This window comes from Salminus brasiliensis, chromosome 3 (genome assembly GCF_030463535.1).
Source record: "Salminus brasiliensis chromosome 3, fSalBra1.hap2, whole genome shotgun sequence".
NCBI lineage: Eukaryota > Metazoa > Chordata > Actinopteri > Characiformes > Bryconidae > Salminus > Salminus brasiliensis.
Genome location: NC_132880.1, coordinates 22,918,972 through 22,944,934, shown reverse-complemented (window position 1 = coordinate 22,944,934; position 25,963 = coordinate 22,918,972). Strand labels below are relative to the sequence as shown.

Genomic DNA, 25,963 nt, shown 5'->3' with positions numbered 1-25,963 from the left:
GGTCAGTGGAAGTTTTTTCGACTGGCTTGTGGGAGAGCAGAAACGTTTTTGGAGAGCAGTATACTACATTTCAAATGTGAACTGCATGTAAGCATTGGTGGTTCAGTGGTAGAATTCTCGCCTGCCACGCGGGAGACCCGGGTCCGATTCCCGGCCAATGCACTGGTTGCCAGCTTTTAAAATGTTCTACATCATAGGCTATTTTTCTTACATTCTTATTTTGTCAGACCATTGGAAGGTCTTCTAGTATAAAACAGTTTTTTGAAATCTTCCCTCAGCCTGAACACTCTTAGCTGTTTTTGTGTCAATAAAAATGTTTGTGTTTTCAGTGCGAAACATTCCTGAAGTATGTTCATGAAAGCATTAATGCAGAACATTTCTTAAGCATAGTCAGGAAAGCAATGTTAGGTCGGTGGTAGTTTTTTCGACTGGCTTGTGGGAGAGCAGAAAGGTTCTGCTCAGTAGACTACATTTAAAAGAGTCTTTCATGTAAGCATTGGTGGTTCAGTGGTAGAATTCTCGCCTGCCACGCGGGAGACCTGGATCCGATTCCCGGCCAATGCACTGGTTGCCAGCTTTTAAAATGTTCTACATCATAGGCTATTTTTCTTACATTCTTATTTTGTCAGACCATTGGAAGGTCTTCTAGTATAAAACAGTTTTTTGAAATCTTCCCTCAGACTGAACACTCTTAGCTGTTTTTGTGTCAATAAAAATGTTTGTGTTTTCAGTGCGAAACATTCCTGAAGTATGTTCATGAAAGCATTAATGCAGAACATTTCTTAAGCATAGTCAGGAAAGCAATGTTAGGTCAGTGGTAGTTTTTTCGACTGGCTTGTGGGAGAGCAGAAAGGTTCTGCTCAGTAGACTACATTTAAAAGAGTCTTTCATGTAAGCATTGGTGGTTCAGTGGTAGAATGCTCGCCTGCCACGCTGGAGACCTGGGTCTGATTCCAGGCCAATGCAGCAGTTGCCAGCTTTTAAAATGTTCTACATCATAGGCTATTTTTCTTACATTCTTATTTTGTCAGACCGTTGGAAGGTCTTCTAATATAAAACAGTTTTGTGAAATCTTCCCTCAGCCTGAACACTATTAGCTTATTGTGTGTCAATAAAAAAAGTTAGTGTTTTCAGTGCGAAACATTCCTGAAGTATGTTCATTAAAGCATTAATGCAGAACATTTCTTAAGCATAGTCAGGAAAGCAATGTTAGGTCAGTGGAAGTTTTTTCGACTGGCTTGTGGGAGAGCAGAAAGGTTTTTGGAGAGCAGTAGACTACATTTCAAATGTGACTTGCATGTAAGCGTTGGTGGTTCAGTGGTAGAATTCTTGCCTGCCACGCGGGACACCTGTGTCCGATTCCCGGCCAATGCAGCAGTTGCCAGCTTTTAAAATGTTCTACATCATAGGCTATTTTTCTTACATTCTTATTTTGTCAGACCATTGGAAGGTCTTCTAGTATAAAACAGTTTTTTGAAATCTTCCCTCAGCCTGAACACTCTTAGCTGTTTTTGTGTCAATAAAAATGTTTGTGTTTTTAGTGCGAAACATTCCTGAAGTATGTTCATGAAAGCATTAATGCAGAACATTTCTTAAGCATAGTCAGGAAAGCAATGTTAGGTCGGTGGTAGTTTTTTCGACTGGCTTGTGGGAGAGCAGAAAGGTTCTGCTCAGTAGACTACATTTAAAAGAGTCTTTCATGTAAACATTGGTGGTTCAGTGGTAGAATTCTCGCCTGCCACGCGGGAGACCCGGGTCCGATTCCCGGCCAATGCAGCAGTTGCCAGCTTTTAAAATGTTCTACATCATAGGCTATTTTTCTTACATTCTTATTTTGTCAGACCATTGGAAGGTCTTCTAGTATAAAACAGTTTTTTGAAATCTTCCCTCAGCCTGAACACTCTTAGCTGTTTTTGTGTCAATAAAAATGTTTGTGTTTTCAGTGCGAAACATTCCTGAAGTATGTTCATGAAAGCATTAATGCAGAACATTTCTTAAGCATAGTCAGGAAAGCAATGTTAGGTCAGTGGTAGTTTTTTCGACTGGCTTGTGGGAGAGCAGAAAGGTTCTGCTCAGTAGACTACATTTAAAACAGTCTTTCATGTAAGCATTGGTGGTTCAGTGGTAGAATTCTCGCCTGCCACGCGGGAGACCCGGATCCGATTCCCGGCCAATGCACTGGTTGCCAGCTTTTAAAATGTTCTACATCATAGGCTATTTTTCTTACATTCTTATTTTGTCAGACCATTGGAAGGTCTTCTAGTATAAAACAGTTTTTTGAAATCTTCCCTCAGCCTGAACACTCTTAGCTGTTTTTGTGTCAATAAAAATGTTTGTGTTTTCAGTGCGAAACATTCCTGAAGTATGTTCATGAAAGCATTAATGCAGAACATTTCTTAAGCATAGTCAGGAAAGCAATGTTAGGTCAGTGGTAGTTTTTTCGACTGGCTTGTGGGAGAGCAGAAAGGTTCTGCTCAGTAGACTACATTTAAAAGAGTCTTCCATGTAAGCATTGGTGGTTCAGTGGTAGAATTCTCGCCTGCCACGCTGGAGACCTGGGTCTGATTCCCGGCCAATGCAGCAGTTGCCAGCTTTTAAAATGTTCTACATCATAGGCTATTTTTCTTACATTCTTATTTTGTCAGACCGTTGGAAGGTCTTCTAATATAAAACAGTTTTGTGAAATCTTCCCTCAGCCTGAACACTATTAGCTTATTGTGTGTCAATAAAAAAAGTTAGTGTTTTCAGTGCGAAACATTCCTGAAGTATGTTCATTAAAGCATTAATGCAGAACATTTCTTAAGCATAGTCAGGAAAGCAATGTTAGGTCAGTGGAAGTTTTTTCGACTGGCTTGTGGGAGAGCAGAAAGGTTTTTGCAGAGCAGTATACTACATTTCAAATGTGACTTGCATGTAAGCGTTGGTGGTTCAGTGGTAGAATTCTTGCCTTCCATGCGGGAGACCTGGGTCCGATTCCCGGCCAATGCAGCAGTTGCCAGCTTTTAAAATGTTCTACATCATAGGCTATTTTTCTTACATTCTTATTTTGTCAGACCGTTGGAAGGTCTTCTAATATAAAACAGTTTTTTGAAATCTTCCCTCAGCCTGAACACTCTTAGCTGTTTTTGTGTCAATAAAAATGTTTGTGTTTTCAGTGCGAAACATTCCTGAAGTATGTTCATGAAAGCATTAATGCAGAACATTTCTTAAGCATAGTCAGGAAAGCAATGTTAGGTCGGTGGTAGTTTTTTCGACTGGCTTGTGGGAGAGCAGAAAGGTTCTGCTCAGTAGACTACATTTAAAAGAGTCTTTCATGTAAGCATTGGTGGTTCAGTGGTAGAATTCTCGCCTGCCACGCGGGAGACCCGGGTCCGATTCCCGGCCAATGCACTGGTTGCCAGCTTTTAAAATGTTCTACATCATAGGCTATTTTTCTTACATTCTTATTTTGTCAGACCATTGGAAGGTCTTCTAGTATAAAACAGTTTTTTGAAATCTTCCCTCAGCCTGAACACTCTTAGCTGTTTTTGTGTCAATAAAAATGTTTGTGTTTTCAGTGCGAAACATTCCTGAAGTATGTTCATTAAAGCATTAATGCAGAACATTTCTTAAGCATAGTCAGGAAAGCAATGTTAGGTCAGTGGTAGTTTTTTCGACTGGCTTGTGGGAGAGCAGAAAGGTTTTTGGAGAGCAGTAGACTACATTTCAAATGTGACTTGCATGTAAGCGTTGGTGGTTCAGTGGTAGAATTCTTGCCTGCCACGCGGGAGACCCGGGTCCGATTCCCGGCCAATGAAACAGTTGCCAGCTTTTAAAATGTTCTACATCATAGGCTATTTTTCTTACATTCTTATTTTGTCAGACCATTGGAAGGTCTTCTAGTATAAAACAGTTTTGTGAAATCTTCCCTCAGCCTGAACACTCTTAGCTGTTTTTGTGTCAATAAAAATGTTTGTGTTTTCAGTGCGAAACATTCCTGAAGTATGTTCAAGAAAGCATTAATGCAGAACATTTCTTAAGCATAGTCAGGAAAGCAATGTTAGGTCAGTGGTAGTTTTTTCGACTGGCTTGTGGGAGAGCAGAAAGGTTCTGCTCAGTAGACTACATTTAAAAGAGTCTTTCATGTAAGCATTGGTGGTTCAGTGGTAGAATTCTCGCCTGCCACGCGGGAGACCCGGGTCCGATTCCCGGCCAATGCAGCAGTTGCCAGCTTTTAAAATGTTCTACATCATAGGCTATTTTTCTTACATTCTTATTTTGTCAGACCATTGGAAGGTCTCCTAGTATAAAACAGTTTTGTGAAATCTTCCCTCAGCCTGAACACTCTTAGCTGTTTTTGTGTCAATAAAAATGTTTGTGTTTTCAGTGCGAAACATTCCTGAAGTATGTTCATTAAATCATTAATGTAGAACATTTCTTAAGCATAGTCAGGAAAGCAATGTTAGGTCAGTGGAAGTTTTTTCGACTGGCTTGTGGGAGAGCAGAAAGGTTTTTGGAGAGCAGTATACTACATTTCAAATGTGACTTGCATGTAAGCATTGGTGGTTCAGTGGTAGAGTTCTCGCCTGCCACGCGAGACACCCGGGTCCGATTCCTGGCCAATGCAGCAGTTGCCAGCTTTTAAAATGTTCTACATCATAGGCTTTTTTTCTTACATTCTTATTTTGTCAGACCGTTGGAAGGTCTTCTAATATAAAACAGTTTTTTGAAATCTTCCCTCAGCCTGAACACTATTAGCTTATTGAGTGTCAGGAAAAAAATGTTGTGTTTTCAGTGCGAAACATTCCTGAAGTATGTTCATTAAAGCATTAATGCAGGACATTTCTTAAGCATAGTCAGGAAAGCAATATTAGGTCAGTGGAAGATTTTTCGACTGGCTTGTGGGAGAGCAGAAAGGTTTTTGGAGAGCAGTATACTACATTTCAAATGTGACTTGCATGTAAGCATTGGTGGTTCAGTGGTAGAATTCTGGCCTGCCACGCGGGATACCCTGGTTCTATTCCTGGCCAATGCAGCAGTTGCCAGCTTTTAAAATGTTCTAAATCATAGGCTATTTTTCTTACATTCTTATTTTGTCAGACCATTGGAAGGTCTTCTAGTATAAAACAGTTTTTTGAAATCTTCCCTCAGCCTGAACACTCTTAGCTGTTTTTGTGTCAATAAAAATGTTTGTGTTTTCAGTGCGAAACATTCCTGAAGTATGTTTATGAAAGCATTAATGCAGAACATTTCTTAAGCATAGTCAGGAAAGCAATGTTAGGTCAGTGGTAGTTTTTTCGACTGGCTTGTGGGAGAGCAGAAAGGTTCTGCTCAGTAGACTACATTTAAAAGAGTCTTTCATGTAAGCATTGGTGGTTCAGTGGTAGAATTCTCGCCTGCCACGCGAGACACCTGGGTCCGATTCCCGGCCAATGCAGCAGTTGCCAGCTTTTAAAATGTTCTACATCATAGGCTATTTTTCTTACATTCTTATTTTGTCAGACCGTTGGAAGGTCTTCTAATATAAAACAGTTTTGTGAAATCTTCCCTCAGCCTGAACTCTATTAGCTTATTGTGTGTCAATAAAAAAAGTTAGTGTTTTCAGTGCGAAACATTCCTGAAGTATGTTCATTAAAGCATTAATGCAGAACATTTCTTAAGCATAGTCAGGAAAGCAATGTTAGGTCAGTGGAAGTTTTTTCGACTGGCTTGTGGGAGAGCAGAAAGGTTTTTGGAGAGCAGTAGACTACATTTCAAATATGACTTGCATGTAAGCATTGGTGGTTCAGTGGTAGAATTCTTGCCTGCCACGCGGGAGACCCGGGTCTGATTCCTGGCCAATGCAGCAGTTGCCAGCTTTTAAAATGTTCTACATCATAGGCTATTTTTCTTACATTCTTATTTTGTCAGACCATTGGAAGGTCTCCTAGTATAAAACAGTTTTGTGAAATCTTCCCTCAGCCTGAACACTCTTAGCTGTTTTTGTGTCAATAAAAATGTTTGTGTTTTCAGTGCGAAACATTCCTGAAGTATGTTCATTAAAGCATTAATGTAGAACATTTCTTAAGCATAGTCAGGAAAGCAATGTTAGGTCAGTGGAAGTTTTTTCGACTGGCTTGTGGGAGAGCAGAAAGGTTTTTGGAGAGCAGTATACTACATTTCAAATGTGACTTGCATGTAAGCATTGGTGGTTCAGTGGTAGAATTCTCGCCTGCCATGCGGGAGACCCGGGTCTGATTCCCGGCCAATGCAGCAGTTGCCAGCTTTTAAAATGTTCTACATCATAGGCTATTTTTCTTACATTCTTATTTTGTCAGACTGTTGGAAGGTCTTCTAATATAAAACAGTTTTGTGAAATCTTCCCTCAGCCTGAACACTATTAGCTTATTGAGTGTCAGGAAAAAAATGTTGTGTTTTCAGTGCGAAACATTCCTGAAGTATGTTCATTAAAGCATTAATGCAGAACATTTCTTAAGCATAGTCAGGAAAGCAATATTAGGTCAGTGGAAGTTTTTTCGACTGGCTTGTGGGAGAGCAGAAAGGTTTTTGGAGAGCAGTATACTACATTTCAAATGTGACTTGCATGTAAGCATTGGTGGTTCAGTGGTAGAATTCTGGCCTGCCACGTGGGATACCCGGGTTCTATTCCTGGCCAATGCAGCAGTTGCCAGCTTTTAAAATGTTCTAAATCATAGGCTATTTTTCTTACATTCTTATTTTGTCAGACCATTGGAAGGTCTTCTAGTATAAAACAGTTTTTTGAAATCTTCCCTCAGCCTGAACACTCTTAGCTGTTTTTGTGTCAATAAAAATGTTTGTGTTTTCAGTGCGAAACATTCCTGAAGTATGTTTATGAAAGCATTAATGCAGAACATTTCTTAAGCATAGTCAGGAAAGCAATGTTAGGTCAGTGGTAGTTTTTTCGACTGGCTTGTGGGAGAGCAGAAAGGTTCTGCTCAGTAGACTACATTTAAAAGAGTCTTTCATGTAAGCATTGGTGGTTCAGTGGTAGAATTCTCGCCTGCCACGCGGGAGACCCGGGTCCGATTCCCGGCCAATGCAGCAGTTGCCAGCTTTTAAAATGTTCTACATCATAGGCTATTTTTCTTACATTCTTATTTTGTCAGACCGTTGGAAGGTCTTCTAATATAAAACAGTTTTGTGAAATCTTCCCTCAGCCTGAACACTATTAGCTTATTGTGTGTCAATAAAAAAAGTTTGTGTTTTCAGTGCGAAACATTCCTGAAGTATGTTCATTAAAGCATTAATGCAGAACATTTCTTAAGCATAGTCAGGAAAGCAATGTTAGGTCAGTGGAAGTTTTTTCGACTGGCTTGTGGGAGAGCAGAAAGGTTTTTGGAGAGCAGTATACTACATTTCAAATGTGACTCGCATGTAAGCATTGGTGGTTCAGTGGTAGAATTCTAGCCTGCCACGCGGCAGACCCGGGTCCGATTCCCGGCCAATGCAGCAGTTGCCAGCTTTTAAAATGTTCTACATCATAGGCTATTTTTCTTACATTCTTATTTTGTCAGACCATTGGAAGGTCTTCTAGTATAAAACAGTTTTGTGAAATCTTCCCTCAGCCTGAACACTCTTAGCTGCTTTTGTGTCAATAAAAATGTTTGTGTTTTCAGTGCGAAACATTCCTGAAGTATGTTCATTAAAGCATTAATGTAGAACATTTCTTAAGCATAGTCAGGAAAGCAATGTTAGGTCAGTGGAAGTTTTTTTGACTGGCTTGTGGGAGAGCAGAAAGGTTTTTGGAGAGCAGTATACTACATTTCAAATGTGACTTGCATGTAAGCATTGGTGGTTCAGTGGTAGAATTCTGGCCTGCCACGTGGGATACCCGGGTTCTATTCCTGGCCAATGCAGCAGTTGCCAGCTTTTAAAATGTTCTAAATCATAGGCTATTTTTCTTACATTCTTATTTTGTCAGACCATTGGAAGGTCTTCTAGTATAAAACAGTTTTTTGAAATCTTCCCTCAGCCTGAACACTCTTAGCTGTTTTTGTGTCAATAAAAATGTTTGTGTTTTCAGTGCGAAACATTCCTGAAGTATGTTTATGAAAGCATTAATGCAGAACATTTCTTAAGCATAGTCAGGAAAGCAATGTTAGGTCAGTGGTAGTTTTTTCGACTGGCTTGTGGGAGAGCAGAAAGGTTCTGCTCAGTAGACTACATTTAAAAGAGTCTTTCATGTAAGCATTGGTGGTTCAGTGGTAGAATTCTCGCCTGCCACGCGGGAGACCCGGGTCCGATTCCCGGCCAATGCAGCAGTTGCCAGCTTTTAAAATGTTCTACATCATAGGCTATTTTTCTTACATTCTTATTTTGTCAGACCGTTGGAAGGTCTTCTAATATAAAACAGTTTTGTGAAATCTTCCCTCAGCCTGAACACTATTAGCTTATTGTGTGTCAATAAAAAAAGTTTGTGTTTTCAGTGCGAAACATTCCTGAAGTATGTTCATTAAAGCATTAATGCAGAACATTTCTTAAGCATAGTCAGGAAAGCAATGTTAGGTCAGTGGAAGTTTTTTCGACTGGCTTGTGGGAGAGCAGAAAGGTTTTTGGAGAGCAGTATACTACATTTCAAATGTGACTCGCATGTAAGCATTGGTGGTTCAGTGGTAGAATTCTAGCCTGCCACGCGGCAGACCCGGGTCCGATTCCCGGCCAATGCAGCAGTTGCCAGCTTTTAAAATGTTCTACATCATAGGCTATTTTTCTTACATTCTTATTTTGTCAGACCATTGGAAGGTCTTCTAGTATAAAACAGTTTTGTGAAATCTTCCCTCAGCCTGAACACTCTTAGCTGTTTTTGTGTCAATAAAAATGTTTGTGTTTTCAGTGCGAAACATTCCTGAAGTATGTTCATTAAAGCATTAATGTAGAACATTTCTTAAGCATAGTCAGGAAAGCAATGTTAGGTCAGTGGAAGTTTTTTTGACTGGCTTGTGGGAGAGCAGAAAGGTTTTTGGAGAGCAGTATACTACATTTCAAATGTGACTTGCATGTAAGCATTGGTGGTTCAGTGGTAGAATTCTCGCCTGCCACGCGGGAGACCCGGGTCCGATTCCCGGCCAATGCAGCAGTTGTCAGCTTTTAAAATGTTCTACATCATAGGCTATTTTTCTTACATTCTTATTTTGTCAGACCGTTGGAAGGTCTTCTAATATAAAACAGTTTTGTGAAATCTTCCCTCAGCCTGAACACTATTAGCTTATTGAGTGTCAGGAAAAAAATGTTGTGTTTTCAGTGCGAAACATTCCTGAAGTATGTTCATTAAAGCATTAATGCAGAACATTTCTTAAGCATAGTCAGGAAAGCAATGTTAGGTCAGTGGAAGTTTTTTCGACTGGCTTGTGGGAGAGCAGAAAGGTTTTTGGAGAGCAGTATACTACATTTCAAATGTGCCTTGCATGTAAGCATTGGTGGTTCAGTGGTAGAATTCTGGCCTGCCACGCGGGAGACCAGGGTTCTGTTCCTGGCCAATGCAGCAGTTGCTAGCTTTTAAAATGTTCTAAATCATAGGCTATTTTTCTTACATTCTTATTTTGTCAGACCATTGGAACGTCTTCTAGTATAAAACAGTTTTTTGAAATCTTCCCTCAGCCTGAACACTCTTAGCTGTTTTTGTGTCAATAAAAATGTTTGTGTTTTCAGTGCGAAACATTCCTGAAGTATGTTTATGAAAGCATTAATGCAGAACATTTCTTAAGCATAGTCAGGAAAGCAATGTTAGGTCAGTGGTAGTTTTTTCGACTGGCTTGTGGGAGAGCAGAAAGGTTCTGCTCAGTAGACTACATTTAAAAGAGTCTTTCATGTAAGCATTGGTGGTTCAGTGGTAGAATTCTCGCCTGCCACGCGGGAGACCCGGGTCCGATTCCCGGCCAATGCAGCAGTTGCCAGCTTTTAAAATGTTCTACATCATAGGCTATTTTTCTTACATTCTTATTTTGTCAGACCGTTGGAAGGTCTTCTAATATAAAACAGTTTTGTGAAATCTTCCCTCAGCCTGAACACTATTAGCTTATTGTGTGTCAATAAAAAAAGTTTGTGCTTTCAATGCGAAACATTCCTGAAGTATGTTCATTAAAGCATTAATGCAGAACATTTCTTAAGCATAGTCAGGAAAGCAATGTTAGGTCAGTGGAAGTTTTTTCGACTGGCTTGTGGGAGAGCAGAAAGGTTTTTGGAGAGCAGTATACTACATTTCAAATTTGACTTGCTAGTAAGCATTGGTGGTTCAGTGGTAGAATTCTAGCCTGCCACGCGGGAGACCTGGGTCCGATTCCTGGCCAATGCACTGGTTGCCAGCTTTTAAAATGTTCTACATCATAGGCTATTTTTCTTACATTCTTATTTTGTCAGACCATTGGAAGGTCTTCTAGTATAAAACAGTTTTGTGAAATCTTCCCTCAGCCTGAACACTCTTAACTGTTTTTGTGTCAATAAAAATGTTTGTGTTTTCAGTGCGAAACATTCCTGAAGTATGTTCATTAAAGCATTAATGCAGAACATTTCTTAAGCATAGTCAGGAAAGCAATGTTAGGTCAGTGGTAGTTTTTTCGACTGGCTTATGGGAGAGCAGAAAGGTTCTGCTCAGTAGACTACATTTAAAAGAGTCTTTCATGTAAGCATTGGTGGTTCAGTGGTAGAATTCTCGCCTGCCACGCGGGAGACCCGGGTCCGATTCCCGGCCAATGCACTGGTTGCCAGCTTTTAAAATGTTCTACATCATAGGCTATTTTTCTTACATTCTTATTTTGTCAGACCATTGGAAGGTCTTCTAGTATAAAACAGTTTTTTGAAATCTTCCCTCAGCCTGAACACTCTTAGCTGTTTTTGTGTCAATAAAAATGTTTGTGTTTTCAGTGCGAAACATTCCTGAAGTATGTTCATGAAAGCATTAATGCAGAACATTTCTTAAGCATAGTCAGGAAAGCAATGTTAGGTCAGTGGTAGTTTTTTCGACTGGCTTGTGGGAGAGCAGAAAGGTTCTGCTCAGTAGACTACATTTAAAAGAGTCTTTCATGTAAGCATTGGTGGTTTTTTCGACTGACCCGGGTCCGATTCCCGGCCAATGCAGCAGTTGCCAGCTTTTAAAATGTTCTACATCATAGGCTATTTTTCTTACATTCTTATTTTGTCAGACCATTGGAAGGTCTTCTAGTATAAAACAGTTTTGTGAAATCTTCCCTCAGCCTGAACACTCTTAGCTGTTTTTGTGTCAATAAAAATGTTTGTGTTTTCAGTGCGAAACATTCCTGAAGTATGTTCATTAAAGCATTAATGCAGAACATTTCTTAAGCATAGTCAGGAAAGCAATGTTAGGTCAGTGGAAGTTTTTTCGACTGGCTTGTGGGAGAGTAGAAAGGTTTTTGGAGAGCAGTATACTACATTTCAAATATGACTTGCATGTAAGCATTGGTGGTTCAGTGGTAGAATTCTTGCCTTCCATGCGGGAGACCTGGGTCCGATTCCCGGCCAATGCAGCAGTTGCCAGCTTTTAAAATGTTCTACATCATAGGCTATTTTTCTTACATTCTTATTTTGTCAGACCGTTGGAAGGTCTTCTAATATAAAACAGTTTTGTGAAATCTTCCCTCAGCCTGAACACTATTAGCTTATTGTGTGTCAATAAAAAAAGTTTGTGTTTTCAGTGCGAAACATTCCTGAAGTATGTTCATTAAAGCATTAATGCAGAACATTTCTTAAGCATAGTCAGGAAAGCAATGTTAGGTCAGTGGAAGTTTTTTCGACTGGCTTGTGGGAGAGCAGAAAGGTTTTTGGAGAGCAGTATACTACATTTCAAATGTGACTTGCATGTAAGCCTTGGTGGTTCAGTGGTAGAATTCTTGCCTGCCACGCGGGAGACCCGGGTCCGATTCCCGGCCAATGCAGCAGTTGCCAGCTTTTAAAATGTTCTACATCATAGGCTATTTTTCTTACATTCTTATTTTGTCAGACCATTGGAAGGTCTTCTAGTATAAAACAGTTTTTTGAAATCTTCCCTCAGCCTGAACACTCTTAGCTGTTTTTGTGTCAATAAAAATGTTTGTGTTTTCAGTGCGAAACATTCCTGAAGTATGTTCATGAAAGCATTAATGCAGAACATTTCTTAAGCATAGTCAGGAAAGCAATGTTAGGTCAGTGGTAGTTTTTTCGACTGGCTTGTGGGAGAGCAGAAAGGTTCTGCTCAGTAGACTACATTTAAAAGAGTCTTTCATGTAAGCATTGGTGGTTCAGTGGTAGAATTCTCGCCTGCCACGCGGGAGACCCGGGTCCGATTCCCGGCCAATGCAGCAATTGCCAGCTTTTAAAATGTTCTACATCATAGGCTATTTTTCTTACATTCTTATTTTGTCAGACCGTTGGAAGGTCTTCTAATATAAAACAGTTTTGTGAAATCTTCCCTCAGCCTGAACACTATTAGCTTATTGAGTGTCAGGAAAAAAATGTTTTTTTCAGTGCGAAACATTCCTGAAGTATGTTCATTAAAGCATTAATGCAGAACATTTCTTAAGCATAGTCAGGAAAGCAATGTTAGGTCAGTGGAAGTTTTTTCGACTGGCTTGTGGGAGAGCAGAAAGGTTTTTGGAGAGCAGTATACTACATTTCAAATGTGACTTGCATGTAAGCATTGGTGGTTCAGTGGTAGAATTCTGGCCTGCCACGCGGGAGACCCGGGTCCGATTCCCGGCCAATGCAGCAGTTGCCAGCTTTTAAAATGTTCTAAATCATAGGCTATTTTTCTTACATTCTTATTTTGTCAGACCATTGGAAGGTCTTCTAGTATAAAACAGTTTTGTGAAATCTTCCCTCAGCCTGAACACTCTTAGCTGTTTTTGTGTCAATAAAAAATTTGTGTTTTCAGTGCGAAACATTCCTGAAGTATGTTCATTAAAGCATTAATGCAGAACATTTCTTAAGCATAGTCAGGAAAGCAATGTTAGGTCAGTGGTAGTTTTTTCGACTGGCTTGTGGGAGAGCAGAAAGGTTCTGCTCAGTAGACTACATTTAAAAGATTCTTTCATGTAAGCATTGGTGGTTCAGTGGTAGAATTCTCGCCTGCCACGCGGGAGACCCGGGTCCGATTCCCGGCCAATGCAGCAGTTGCCAGCTTTTAAAATGTTCTACATCATAGGCTATTTTTCTTACATTCTTATTTTGTCAAACCGTTGGAAGGTCTTCTAATATAAAACAGTTTTGTGAAATCTTCCCTCAGCCTGAACACTATTAGCATATTGAGTGTCAGGAAAAAAATGTTGTGTTTTCAGTGCGAAACATTCCTGAAGTATGTTCATTAAAGCATTAATGCAGAACATTTCTTAAGCATAGTCAGGAAAGCAATATTAGGTCAGTGGAAGTTTTTTCGACTGGCTTGTGGGAGAGCAGAAAGGTTTTTGGAGAGCAGTAGACTACATTTCAAATGTGACTTGCATGTAAGCATTGGTGGTTCAGTGGTAGAATTCTTGCCTGCCACGCGGGAGACCCGGGTCTGATTCCCGGACAATGCAGCAGTTGCCAGCTTTTAAAATGTTCTACATCATAGGCTATTTTTCTTACATTCTTATTTTGTCAGACCATTGGAAGGTCTTCTAGTATAAAACAGTTTTGTGAAATCTTCCCTCAGCCTGAACACTCTTAGCTGTTTTTGTGTCAATAAAAATGTTTGTGTTTTCAGTGCGAAACATTCCTGAAGTATGTTCATGAAAGCATTAATGCAGAACATTTCTTAAGCATAGTCAGGAAAGCAATATTAGGTCAGTGGAAGTTTTTTCGACTGGCTTGTGGGAGAGCAGAAAGGTTTTTGGAGAGCAGTATACTACATTTCAAATGTGACTTGCATGTAAGCATTGGTGGTTCAGTGGTAGAATTCTCGCCTGCCACGCGGCAGACCGGGGTCCGATTCCCGGCCAATGCAGCAGTTGCCAGCTTTTAAAATGTTCTACATCATAGGCTATTTTTCTTACATTCTTATTTTGTCAGACCATTGGAAGGTCTTCTAGTATAAAACAGTTTTGTGAAATCTTCCCTCAGCCTGAACACTCTTAGCTGTTTTTGTGTCAATAAAAATGTTTGTGTTTTCAGTGCGAAACATTCCTGAAGTATGTTCATGAAAGCATTAATGCAGAACATTTCTTAAGCATAGTCAGGAAAGCAATGTTAGGTCAGTGGTAGTTTTTTCGACTGGCTTGTGGGAGAGTAGAAAGGTTCTGCTCAGTAGACTACATTTAAAAGAGTCTTTCATGTAAGCATTGGTGGTTCAGTGGTAGAATTCTTGCCTGCCACGCGGGAGACCCGGGTCCGATTCCTGGCCAATGCAGCAGTTGCCAGCTTTTAAAATGTTCTACATCATAGGCTATTTTTCTTACATTCTTATTTTGTCAGACCGTTGGAAGGTCTTCTAATATAAAACAGTTTTGTGAAATCTTCCCTCAGCCTGAACACTATTAGCTTATTGTGTGTCAATAAAAAAAGTTTGTGCTTTCAGTGCGAAACATTCCTGAAGTATGTTCATTAAAGCATTAATGCAGAACATTTCTTAAGCATAGTCAGGAAAGCAATGTTAGGTCAGTGGAAGTTTTTTCGACTGGCTTGTGGGAGAGCAGAAAGGTTTTTGGAGAGCAGTATACTACATTTCAAATGTGACTCGCATGGAAGCATTGGTGGTTCAGTGGTAGAATTCTAGCCTGCCACGCGGCAGACCCGGGTCCGATTCCCGGCCAATGCAGCAGTTGCCAGCTTTTAAAATGTTCTACATCATAGGCTATTTTTCTTACATTCTTATTTTGTCAAACCGTTGGAAGGCCTTCTAATATAAAACAGTTTTGTGAAATCTTCCCTCAGCCTGAACACTATTAGCATATTGAGTGTCAGGAAAAAAATGTTGTGTTTTCAGTGCGAAACATTCCTGAAGTATGTTCATTAAAGCATTAATGCAGAACATTTCTTAAGCATAGTCAGGAAAGCAATATTAGGTCAGTGGAAGTTTTTTCGACTGGCTTGTGGGAGAGCAGAAAGGTTTTTGGAGAGCAGTAGACTACATTTCAAATGTGACTTGCATGTAAGCATTGGTGGTTCAGTGGTAGAATTCTTGCCTGCCACGCGGGAGACCCGGGTCTGATTCCCGGACAATGCAGCAGTTGCCAGCTTTTAAAATGTTCTACATCATAGGCTATTTTTCTTACATTCTTATTTTGTCAGACCATTGGAAGGTCTTCTAGTATAAAACAGTTTTGTGAAATCTTCCCTCAGCCTGAACACTCTTAGCTGTTTTTGTGTCAATAAAAATGGTTGTGTTTTCAGTGCGAAACATTCCTGAAGTATGTTCATGAAAGCATTAATGCAGAACATTTCTTAAGCATAGTCAGGAAAGCAATATTAGGTCAGTGGAAGTTTTTTCGACTGGCTTGTGGGAGAGCAGAAAGGTTTTTGGAGAGCAGTATACTACATTTCAAATGTGACTTGCATGTAAGCATTGGTGGTTCAGTGGTAGAATTCTCGCCTGCCACGCGGCAGACCGGGGTCCGATTCCCGGCCAATGCAGCAGTTGCCAGCTTTTAAAATGTTCTACATCATAGGCTATTTTTCTTACATTCTTATTTTGTCAGACCATTGGAAGGTCTTCTAGTATAAAACAGTTTTGTGAAATCTTCCCTCAGCCTGAACACTCTTAGCTGTTTTTGTGTCAATAAAAATGTTTGTGTTTTCAGTGCGAAACATTCCTGAAGTATGTTCATGAAAGCATTAATGCAGAACATTTCTTAAGCATAGTCAGGAAAGCAATGTTAGGTCAGTGGAAGTTTTTTCGACTGGCTTGTGGGAGAGCAGAAAGGTTTTTGGAGAGCAGTATACTACATTTCAAATGTGACTTGCATGTAAGCATTGGTGGTTCAGTGGTAGAATTCTGGCCTGCCACGCGGGAGACCAGGGTTCTGTTCCTGGCCAATGCAGCAGTTGCTAGCTTTTAAAATGTTCTAAATCATAGGCTATTTTTCTTACATTCTTATTTTGTCAGACCATTGGAAGGTCTTCTAGTATAAAACAGTTTTTTGAAATCTTCCCTCAGCCTGAACACTCTTAGCTGTTTTTGTGTCAATAAAAATGTTTGTGTTTTCAGTGCGAAACATTCCTGAAGTATGTTTATGAAAGCATTAATGCAGAACATTTCTTAAGCATAGTCAGGAAAGCAATGTTAGGTCAGTGGTAGTTTTTTCGACTGGCTTGTGGGAGAGCAGAAAGGTTCTGCTCAGTAGACTACATTTAAAAGCGTCTTTCATGTAAGCATTGGTGGTTCAGTGGTAGAATTCTCGCCTGCCACGCGGGAGACCCGGGTCAGATTCCCGGCCAATGCAGCAGATGCCAGCTTTTAAAATGTTCTACATCATAGGCTATTTTTCTTACATTCTTATTTTGTCAGACCGTTGGAAGGTCTTCTAATATAAAACAGTTTTGTGAAATCTTCCCTCAGCCTGAACACTATTAGCTTATTGTGTGTCAATAAAAAAAGTTTGTGCTTTCAATGCGAAACATTCCTGAAGTATGTTCATTAAAGCATTAATGCAGAACATTTCTTAAGCATAGTCAGGAAAGCAATGTTAGGTCAGTGGAAGTTTTTTCGACTGGCTTGTGGGAGAGCAGAAAGGTTTTTGGAGAGCAGTATACTACATTTCAAATGTGACTTGCATGTAAGCATTGGTGGTTCAGTGGTAGAATTCTTGCCTGCCACGCGGGAGACCCGGGTCTGATTCCCGGACAATGCAGCAGTTGCCAGCTTTAAAAATGTTCTACATCATAGGCTATTTTTCTTACATTCTTATTTTGTCAGACCATTGGAAGGTCTTCTAGTATAAAACAGTTTTGTGAAATCTTCCCTCAGCCTGAACACTCTTAGCTGTTTTTGTGTCAATAAAAATGTTTGTGTTTTCAGTGCGAAACATTCCTGAAGTATGTTCATGAAAGCATTAATGCAGAACATTTCTTAAGCATAGTCAGGAAAGCAATATTAGGTCAGTGGAAGTTTTTTCGACTGGCTTGTGGGAGAGCAGAAAGGTTTTTGGAGAGCAGTATACTACATTTCAAATGTGACTTGCATGTAAGCATTGGTGGTTCAGTGGTAGAATTCTCGCCTGCCACGCGGCAGACCGGGGTCCGATTCCCGGCCAATGCAGCAGTTGCCAGCTTTTAAAATGTTCTACATCATAGGCTATTTTTCTTACATTCTTATTTTGTCAGACCATTGGAAGGTCTTCTAGTATAAAACAGTTTTGTGAAATCTTCCCTCAGCCTGAACACTCTTAGCTGTTTTTGTGTCAATAAAAATGTTTGTGTTTTCAGTGCGAAACATTCCTGAAGTATGTTCATGAAAGCATTAATGCAGAACATTTCTTAAGCATAGTCAGGAAAGCAATGTTAGGTCAGTGGTAGTTTTTTCGACTGGCTTGTGGGAGAGTAGAAAGGTTCTGCTCAGTAGACTACATTTAAAAGAGTCTTGCATGTAAGCATTGGTGGTTCAGTGGTAGAATTCTCGCCTGCCACGCGGGAGACCCGGGTCCGATTCCCGGCCAATGCAGCAGTTGTCAGCTTTTAAAATGTTCTACATCATAGGCTATTTTTCTTACATTCTTATTTTGTCAGACCGTTGGAAGGTCTTCTAATATAAAACAGTTTTGTGAAATCTTCCCTCAGCCTGAACACTATTAGCTTATTGAGTGTCAGGAAAAAAATGTTGTGTTTTCAGTGCGAAACATTCCTGAAGTATGTTCATTAAAGCATTAATGCAGAACATTTCTTAAGCATAGTCAGGAAAGCAATGTTAGGTCAGTGGAAGTTTTTTCGACTGGCTTGTGGGAGAGCAGAAAGGTTTTTGGAGAGCAGTATACTACATTTCAAATGTGCCTTGCATGTAAGCATTGGTGGTTCAGTGGTAGAATTCTGGCCTGCCACGCGGGAGACCAGGGTTCTGTTCCTGGCCAATGCAGCAGTTGCTAGCTTTTAAAATGTTCTAAATCATAGGCTATTTTTCTTACATTCTTATTTTGTCAGACCATTGGAAGGTCTTCTAGTATAAAACAGTTTTTTGAAATCTTCCCTCAGCCTGAACACTCTTAGCTGTTTTTGTGTCAATAAAAATGTTTGTGTTTTCAGTGCGAAACATTCCTGAAGTATGTTTATGAAAGCATTAATGCAGAACATTTCTTAAGCATAGTCAGGAAAGCAATGTTAGGTCAGTGGTAGTTTTTTCGACTGGCTTGTGGGAGAGCAGAAAGGTTCTGCTCAGTAGACTACATTTAAAAGAGTCTTTCATGTAAGCATTGGTGGTTCAGTGGTAGAATTCTCGCCTGCCACGCGGGAGACCCGGGTCCGATTCCCGGCCAATGCAGCAGTTGCCAGCTTTTAAAATGTTCTACATCATAGGCTATTTTTCTTACATTCTTATTTTGTCAGACCGTTGGAAGGTCTTCTAATATAAAACAGTTTTGTGAAATCTTCCCTCAGCCTGAACACTATTAGCTTATTGTGTGTCAATAAAAAAAGTTTGTGCTTTCAATGCGAAACATTCCTGAAGTATGTTCATTAAAGCATTAATGCAGAACATTTCTTAAGCATAGTCAGGAAAGCAATGTTAGGTCAGTGGAAGTTTTTTCGACTGGCTTGTGGGAGAGCAGAAAGGTTTTTGGAGAGCAGTATACTACATTTCAAATTTGACTTGCTAGTAAGCATTGGTGGTTCAGTGGTAGAATTCTAGCCTGCCACGCGGGAGACCTGGGTCCGATTCCTGGCCAATGCACTGGTTGCCAGCTTTTAAAATGTTCTACATCATAGGCTATTTTTCTTACATTCTTATTTTGTCAGACCATTGGAAGGTCTTCTAGTATAAAACAGTTTTGTGAAATCTTCCCTCAGCCTGAACACTCTTAACTGTTTTTGTGTCAATAAAAATGTTTGTGTTTTCAGTGCGAAACATTCCTGAAGTATGTTCATTAAAGTATTAATGCAGAACATTTCTTAAGCATAGTCAGGAAAGCAATGTTAGGTCAGTGGTAGTTTTTTCGACTGGCTTATGGGAGAGCAGAAAGGTTCTGCTCAGTAGACTACATTTAAAAGAGTCTTTCATGTAAGCATTGGTGGTTCAGTGGTAGAATTCTCGCCTGCCACGCGGGAGACCCGGGTCCGATTCCCGGCCAATGCACTGGTTGCCAGCTTTTAAAATGTTCTACATCATAGGCTATTTTTCTTACATTCTTATTTTGTCAGACCATTGGAAGGTCTTCTAGTATAAAACAGTTTTTTGAAATCTTCCCTCAGCCTGAACACTCTTAGCTGTTTTTGTGTCAATAAAAATGTTTGTGTTTTCAGTGCGAAACATTCCTGAAGTATGTTCATGAAAGCATTAATGCAGAACATTTCTTAAGCATAGTCAGGAAAGCAATGTTAGGTCAGTGGTAGTTTTTTCGACTGGCTTGTGGGAGAGCAGAAAGGTTCTGCTCAGTAGACTACATTTAAAAGAGTCTTTCATGTAAGCATTGGTGGTTTTTTCGACTGACCCGGGTCCGATTCCCGGCCAATGCAGCAGTTGCCAGCTTTTAAAATGTTCTACATCATAGGCTATTTTTCTTACATTCTTATTTTGTCAGACCATTGGAAGGTCTTCTAGTATAAAACAGTTTTGTGAAATCTTCCCTCAGCCTGAACACTCTTAGCTGTTTTTGTGTCAATAAAAATGTTTGTGTTTTCAGTGCGAAACATTCCTGAAGTATGTTCATTAAAGCATTAATGCAGAACATTTCTTAAGCATAGTCAGGAAAGCAATGTTAGGTCAGTGGAAGTTTTTTCGACTGGCTTGTGGGAGAGTAGAAAGGTTTTTGGAGAGCAGTATACTACATTTCAAATATGACTTGCATGTAAGCATTGGTGGTTCAGTGGTAGAATTCTTGCCTTCCATGCGGGAGACCTGGGTCCGATTCCCGGCCAATGCAGCAGTTGCCAGCTTTTAAAATGTTCTACATCATAGGCTATTTTTCTTACATTCTTATTTTGTCAGACCGTTGGAAGGTCTTCTAATATAAAACAGTTTTGTGAAATCTTCCCTCAGCCTGAACACTATTAGCTTATTGTGTGTCAATAAAAAAAGTTTGTGTTTTCAGTGCGAAACATTCCTGAAGTATGTTCATTAAAGCATTAATGCAGAACATTTCTTAAGCATAGTCAGGAAAGCAATGTTAGGTCAGTGGAAGTTTTTTCGACTGGCTTGTGGGAGAGCAGAAAGGTTTTTGGAGAGCAGTATACTACATTTCAAATGTGACTTGCATGTAAGCCTTGGTGGTTCAGTGGTAGAATTCTTGCCTGCCACGCGGGAGACCCGGGTCCGATTCCCGGCCAATGCAGCAGTTGCCAGCTTTTAAAATGTTCTACATCATAGGCTATTTTTCTTACATTCTTATTTTGTCAGACCATTGGAAGGTCTTCTAGTATAAAACAGTTTTTTGAAATCTTCCCTCAGCCTGAACACTCTTAGCTGTTTTTGTGTCAATAAAAATGTTTGTGTTTTCAGTGCGAAACATTCCTGAAGTATGTTCATGAAAGCATTAATGCAGAACATTTCTTAAGCATAGTCAGGAAAGCAATGTTAGGTCAGTGGTAGTTTTTTCGACTGGCTTGTGGGAGAGCAGAAAGGTTCTGCTCAGTAGACTACATTTAAAAGAGTCTTTCATGTAAGCATTGGTGGTTCAGTGGTAGAATTCTCGCCTGCCACGCGGGAGACCCGGGTCCGATTCCCGGCCAATGCAGCAATTGCCAGCTTTTAAAATGTTCTACATCATAGGCTATTTTTCTTACATTCTTATTTTGTCAGACCGTTGGAAGGTCTTCTAATATAAAACAGTTTTGTGAAATCTTCCCTCAGCCTGAACACTATTAGCTTATTGAGTGTCAGGAAAAAAATGTTTTTTTCAGTGCGAAACATTCCTGAAGTATGTTCATTAAAGCATTAATGCAGAACATTTCTTAAGCATAGTCAGGAAAGCAATGTTAGGTCAGTGGAAGTTTTTTCGACTGGCTTGTGGGAGAGCAGAAAGGTTTTTGGAGAGCAGTATACTACATTTCAAATGTGACTTGCATGTAAGCATTGGTGGTTCAGTGGTAGAATTCTGGCCTGCCACGCGGGAGACCCGGGTCCGATTCCCGGCCAATGCAGCAGTTGCCAGCTTTTAAAATGTTCTAAATCATAGGCTATTTTTCTTACATTCTTATTTTGTCAGACCATTGGAAGGTCTTCTAGTATAAAACAGTTTTGTGAAATCTTCCCTCAGCCTGAACACTCTTAGCTGTTTTTGTGTCAATAAAAAATTTGTGTTTTCAGTGCGAAACATTCCTGAAGTATGTTCATTAAAGCATTAATGCAGAACATTTCTTAAGCATAGTCAGGAAAGCAATGTTAGGTCAGTGGTAGTTTTTTCGACTGGCTTGTGGGAGAGCAGAAAGGTTCTGCTCAGTAGACTACATTTAAAAGATTCTTTCATGTAAGCATTGGTGGTTCAGTGGTAGAATTCTCGCCTGCCACGCGGGAGACCCGGGTCCGATTCCCGGCCAATGCAGCAGTTGCCAGCTTTTAAAATGTTCTACATCATAGGCTATTTTTCTTACATTCTTATTTTGTCAAACCGTTGGAAGGTCTTCTAATATAAAACAGTTTTGTGAAATCTTCCCTCAGCCTGAACACTATTAGCATATTGAGTGTCAGGAAAAAAATGTTGTGTTTTCAGTGCGAAACATTCCTGAAGTATGTTCATTAAAGCATTAATGCAGAACATTTCTTAAGCATAGTCAGGAAAGCAATATTAGGTCAGTGGAAGTTTTTTCGACTGGCTTGTGGGAGAGCAGAAAGGTTTTTGGAGAGCAGTAGACTACATTTCAAATGTGACTTGCATGTAAGCATTGGTGGTTCAGTGGTAGAATTCTTGCCTGCCACGCGGGAGACCCGGGTCTGATTCCCGGACAATGCAGCAGTTGCCAGCTTTTAAAATGTTCTACATCATAGGCTATTTTTCTTACATTCTTATTTTGTCAGACCATTGGAAGGTCTTCTAGTATAAAACAGTTTTGTGAAATCTTCCCTCAGCCTGAACACTCTTAGCTGTTTTTGTGTCAATAAAAATGTTTGTGTTTTCAGTGCGAAACATTCCTGAAGTATGTTCATGAAAGCATTAATGCAGAACATTTCTTAAGCATAGTCAGGAAAGCAATATTAGGTCAGTGGAAGTTTTTTCGACTGGCTTGTGGGAGAGCAGAAAGGTTTTTGGAGAGCAGTATACTACATTTCAAATGTGACTTGCATGTAAGCATTGGTGGTTCAGTGGTAGAATTCTCGCCTGCCACGCGGCAGACCGGGGTCCGATTCCCGGCCAATGCAGCAGTTGCCAGCTTTTAAAATGTTCTACATCATAGGCTATTTTTCTTACATTCTTATTTTGTCAGACCATTGGAAGGTCTTCTAGTATAAAACAGTTTTGTGAAATCTTCCCTCAGCCTGAACACTCTTAGCTGTTTTTGTGTCAATAAAAATGTTTGTGTTTTCAGTGCGAAACATTCCTGAAGTATGTTCATGAAAGCATTAATGCAGAACATTTCTTAAGCATAGTCAGGAAAGCAATGTTAGGTCAGTGGTAGTTTTTTCGACTGGCTTGTGGGAGAGTAGAAAGGTTCTGCTCAGTAGACTACATTTAAAAGAGTCTTTTATGTAAGCATTGGTGGTTCAGTGGTAGAATTCTTGCCTGCCACGCGGGAGACCCGGGTCCGATTCCTGGCCAATGCAGCAGTTGCCAGCTTTTAAAATGTTCTACATCATAGGCTATTTTTCTTACATTCTTATTTTGTCAGACCGTTGGAAGGTCTTCTAATATAAAACAGTTTTGTGAAATCTTCCCTCAGCCTGAACACTATTAGCTTATTGTGTGTCAATAAAAAAAGTTTGTGCTTTCAGTGCGAAACATTCCTGAAGTATGTTCATTAAAGCATTAATGCAGAACATTTCTTAAGCATAGTCAGGAAAGCAATGTTAGGTCAGTGGAAGTTTTTTCGACTGGCTTGTGGGAGAGCAGAAAGGTTTTTGGAGAGCAGTATACTACATTTCAAATGTGACTCGCATGTAAGCATTGGTGGTTCAGTGGTAGAATTCTAGCCTGCCACGCGGCAGACCCGGGTCCGATTCCCGGCCAATGCAGCAGTTGCCAGCTTTTAAAATGTTCTACATCATAGGCTATTTTTCTTACATTCTTATTTTGTCAAACCGTTGGAAGGCCTTCTAATATAAAACAGTTTTGTGAAATCTTCCCTCAGCCTGAACACTATTAGCATATTGAGTGTCAGGAAAAAAATGTTGTGTTTTCAGTGCGAAACATTCCTGAAGTATGTTCATTAAAGCATTAATGCAGAACATTTCTTAAGCATAGTCAGGAAAGCAATATTAGGTCAGTGGAAGTTTTTTCGACTGGCTTGTGGGAGAGCAGAAAGGTTTTTGGAGAGCAGTAGACTACATTTCAAATGTGACTTGCATGTAAGCATTGGTGGTTCAGTGGTAGAATTCTTGCCTGCCACGCGGGAGACCCGGGTCTGATTCCCGGACAATGCAGCAGTTGCCAGCTTTTAAAATGTTCTACATCATAGGCTATTTTTCTTACATTCTTATTTTGTCAGACCATTGGAAGGTCTTCTAGTATAAAACAGTTTTGTGAAATCTTCCCTCAGCCTGAACACTCTTAGCTGTTTTTGTGTCAATAAAAATGTTTGTGTTTTCAGTGCGAAACATTCCTGAAGTATGTTCATGAAAGCATTAATGCAGAACATTTCTTAAGCATAGTCAGGAAAGCAATATTAGGTCAGTGGAAGTTTTTTCGACTGGCTTGTGGGAGAGCAGAAAGGTTTTTGGAGAGCAGTATACTACATTTCAAATGTGACTTGCATGTAAGCATTGGTGGTTCAGTGGTAGAATTCTAGCCTGCCACGCGGCAGACCGGGGTCCGATTCCCGGCCAATGCAGCAGTTGCCAGCTTTTAAAATGTTCTACATCATAGGCTATTTTTCTTACATTCTTATTTTGTCAGACCATTGGAAGGTCTTCTAGTATAAAACAGTTTTGTGAAATCTTCCCTCAGCCTGAACACTCTTAGCTGTTTTTGTGTCAATAAAAATGTTTGTGTTTTCAGTGCGAAACATTCCTGAAGTATGTTCATGAAAGCATTAATGCAGAACATTTCTTAAGCATAGTCAGGAAAGCAATGTTAGGTCAGTGGTAGTTTTTTCGACTGGCTTGTGGGAGAGTAGAAAGGTTCTGCTCAGTAGACTACATTTAAAAGAGTCTTTCATGTAAGCATTGGTGGTTCAGTGGTAGAATTCTTGCCTGCCACGCGGGAGACCCGGGTCCGATTCCTGGCCAATGCAGCAGTTGCCAGCTTTTAAAATGTTCTACATCATAGGCTATTTTTCTTACATTCTTATTTTGTCAGACCGTTGGAAGGTCTTCTAATATAAAACAGTTTTGTGAAATCTTCCCTCAGCCTGAACACTATTAGCTTATTGTGTGTCAATAAAAAAAGTTTGTGCTTTCAGTGCGAAACATTCCTGAAGTATGTTCATTAAAGCATTAATGCAGAACATTTCTTAAGCATAGTCAGGAAAGCAATGTTAGGTCAGTGGAAGTTTTTTCGACTGGCTTGTGGGAGAGCAGAAAGGTTTTTGGAGAGCAGTATACTACATTTCAAATGTGACTCGCATGTAAGCATTGGTGGTTCAGTGGTAGAATTCTAGCCTGCCACGCGGCAGACCAGGGTCCGATTCCCGGCCAATGCAGCAGTTGCCAGCTTTTAAAATGTTCTACATCATAGGCTATTTTTCTTACATTCTTATTTTGTCAGACCATTGGAAGGTCTTCTAGTATAAAACAGTTTTGTGAAATCTTCCCTCAGCCTGAACACTCTTAGCTGTTTTTGTGTCAATAAAAATGTTTGTGTTTTCAGTGCGAAACATTCCTGAAGTATGTTCATTAAAGCATTAATGTAGAACATTTCTTAAGCATAGTCAGGAAAGCAATGTTAGGTCAGTGGAAGTTTTTTTGACTGGCTTGTGGGAGAGCAGAAAGGTTTTTGGAGAGCAGTATACTACATTTCAAATGTGACTTGCATGTAAGCATTGGTGGTTCAGTGGTAGAATTCTCGCCTGCCACGCGGGAGACCCGGGTCCGATTCCCGGCCAATGCAGCAGTTGTCAGCTTTTAAAATGTTCTACATCATAGGCTATTTTTCTTACATTCTTATTTTGTCAGACCGTTGGAAGGTCTTCTAATATAAAACAGTTTTGTGAAATCTTCCCTCAGCCTGAACACTATTAGCTTATTGAGTGTCAGGAAAAAAATGTTGTGTTTTCAGTGCGAAACATTCCTGAAGTATGTTCATTAAAGCATTAATGCAGAACATTTCTTAAGCATAGTCAGGAAAGCAATGTTAGGTCAGTGGAAGTTTTTTCGACTGGCTTGTGGGAGAGCAGAAAGGTTTTTGGAGAGCAGTATACTACATTTCAAATGTGACTTGCATGTAAGCATTGGTGGTTCAGTGGTAGAATTCTGGCCTGCCACGCGGGAGACCAGGGTTCTGTTCCTGGCCAATGCAGCAGTTGCTAGCTTTTAAAATGTTCTAAATCATAGGCTATTTTTCTTACATTCTTATTTTGTCAGACCATTGGAAGGTCTTCTAGTATAAAACAGTTTTTTGAAATCTTCCCTCAGCCTGAACACTCTTAGCTGTTTTTGTGTCAATAAAAATGTTTGTGTTTTCAGTGCGAAACATTCCTGAAGTATGTTTATGAAAGCATTAATGCAGAACATTTCTTAAGCATAGTCAGGAAAGCAATGTTAGGTCAGTGGTAGTTTTTTCGACTGGCTTGTGGGAGAGCAGAAAGGTTCTGCTCAGTAGACTACATT

At 40.0% G+C, this 25,963-nt stretch overlaps 16 non-coding genes across 16 annotated transcripts; all 16 read left to right on the top strand.

Moving 5' to 3' along the window:
* Nucleotides 1-91: 91 nt before the first annotated feature.
* On the top strand, nt 92-162 carry trnag-gcc (transfer RNA glycine (anticodon GCC)). The gene has a single exon. It is a non-coding gene; the product is annotated as a tRNA-Gly (tRNA).
* Nucleotides 163-3,319: 3,157 nt separating this feature from the next.
* trnag-gcc (transfer RNA glycine (anticodon GCC)) lies at nt 3,320-3,390 on the top strand. The gene has a single exon. It is a non-coding gene; the product is annotated as a tRNA-Gly (tRNA).
* A 738-nt stretch (nt 3,391-4,128) lies between these two features.
* trnag-gcc (transfer RNA glycine (anticodon GCC)) lies at nt 4,129-4,199 on the top strand. The gene has a single exon. It is a non-coding gene; the product is annotated as a tRNA-Gly (tRNA).
* Nucleotides 4,200-6,970: 2,771 nt separating this feature from the next.
* On the top strand, nt 6,971-7,041 carry trnag-gcc (transfer RNA glycine (anticodon GCC)). The gene has a single exon. It is a non-coding gene; the product is annotated as a tRNA-Gly (tRNA).
* Nucleotides 7,042-8,187: 1,146 nt separating this feature from the next.
* On the top strand, nt 8,188-8,258 carry trnag-gcc (transfer RNA glycine (anticodon GCC)). Its single transcript has one exon. It is a non-coding gene; the product is annotated as a tRNA-Gly (tRNA).
* Nucleotides 8,259-9,002: 744 nt separating this feature from the next.
* Nucleotides 9,003-9,073, top strand: trnag-gcc (transfer RNA glycine (anticodon GCC)). Its single transcript has one exon. It is a non-coding gene; the product is annotated as a tRNA-Gly (tRNA).
* Nucleotides 9,074-9,812: 739 nt separating this feature from the next.
* trnag-gcc (transfer RNA glycine (anticodon GCC)) lies at nt 9,813-9,883 on the top strand. Its single transcript has one exon. It is a non-coding gene; the product is annotated as a tRNA-Gly (tRNA).
* Nucleotides 9,884-10,622: 739 nt separating this feature from the next.
* Nucleotides 10,623-10,693, top strand: trnag-gcc (transfer RNA glycine (anticodon GCC)). The gene has a single exon. It is a non-coding gene; the product is annotated as a tRNA-Gly (tRNA).
* A 1,526-nt stretch (nt 10,694-12,219) lies between these two features.
* trnag-gcc (transfer RNA glycine (anticodon GCC)) lies at nt 12,220-12,290 on the top strand. Its single transcript has one exon. It is a non-coding gene; the product is annotated as a tRNA-Gly (tRNA).
* A 736-nt stretch (nt 12,291-13,026) lies between these two features.
* Nucleotides 13,027-13,097, top strand: trnag-gcc (transfer RNA glycine (anticodon GCC)). Its single transcript has one exon. It is a non-coding gene; the product is annotated as a tRNA-Gly (tRNA).
* A 4,395-nt stretch (nt 13,098-17,492) lies between these two features.
* trnag-gcc (transfer RNA glycine (anticodon GCC)) lies at nt 17,493-17,563 on the top strand. Its single transcript has one exon. It is a non-coding gene; the product is annotated as a tRNA-Gly (tRNA).
* A 739-nt stretch (nt 17,564-18,302) lies between these two features.
* On the top strand, nt 18,303-18,373 carry trnag-gcc (transfer RNA glycine (anticodon GCC)). The gene has a single exon. It is a non-coding gene; the product is annotated as a tRNA-Gly (tRNA).
* A 739-nt stretch (nt 18,374-19,112) lies between these two features.
* On the top strand, nt 19,113-19,183 carry trnag-gcc (transfer RNA glycine (anticodon GCC)). Its single transcript has one exon. It is a non-coding gene; the product is annotated as a tRNA-Gly (tRNA).
* A 1,526-nt stretch (nt 19,184-20,709) lies between these two features.
* trnag-gcc (transfer RNA glycine (anticodon GCC)) lies at nt 20,710-20,780 on the top strand. Its single transcript has one exon. It is a non-coding gene; the product is annotated as a tRNA-Gly (tRNA).
* Nucleotides 20,781-21,516: 736 nt separating this feature from the next.
* On the top strand, nt 21,517-21,587 carry trnag-gcc (transfer RNA glycine (anticodon GCC)). The gene has a single exon. It is a non-coding gene; the product is annotated as a tRNA-Gly (tRNA).
* A 3,586-nt stretch (nt 21,588-25,173) lies between these two features.
* Nucleotides 25,174-25,244, top strand: trnag-gcc (transfer RNA glycine (anticodon GCC)). Its single transcript has one exon. It is a non-coding gene; the product is annotated as a tRNA-Gly (tRNA).
* Nucleotides 25,245-25,963: the final 719 nt, after the last annotated feature.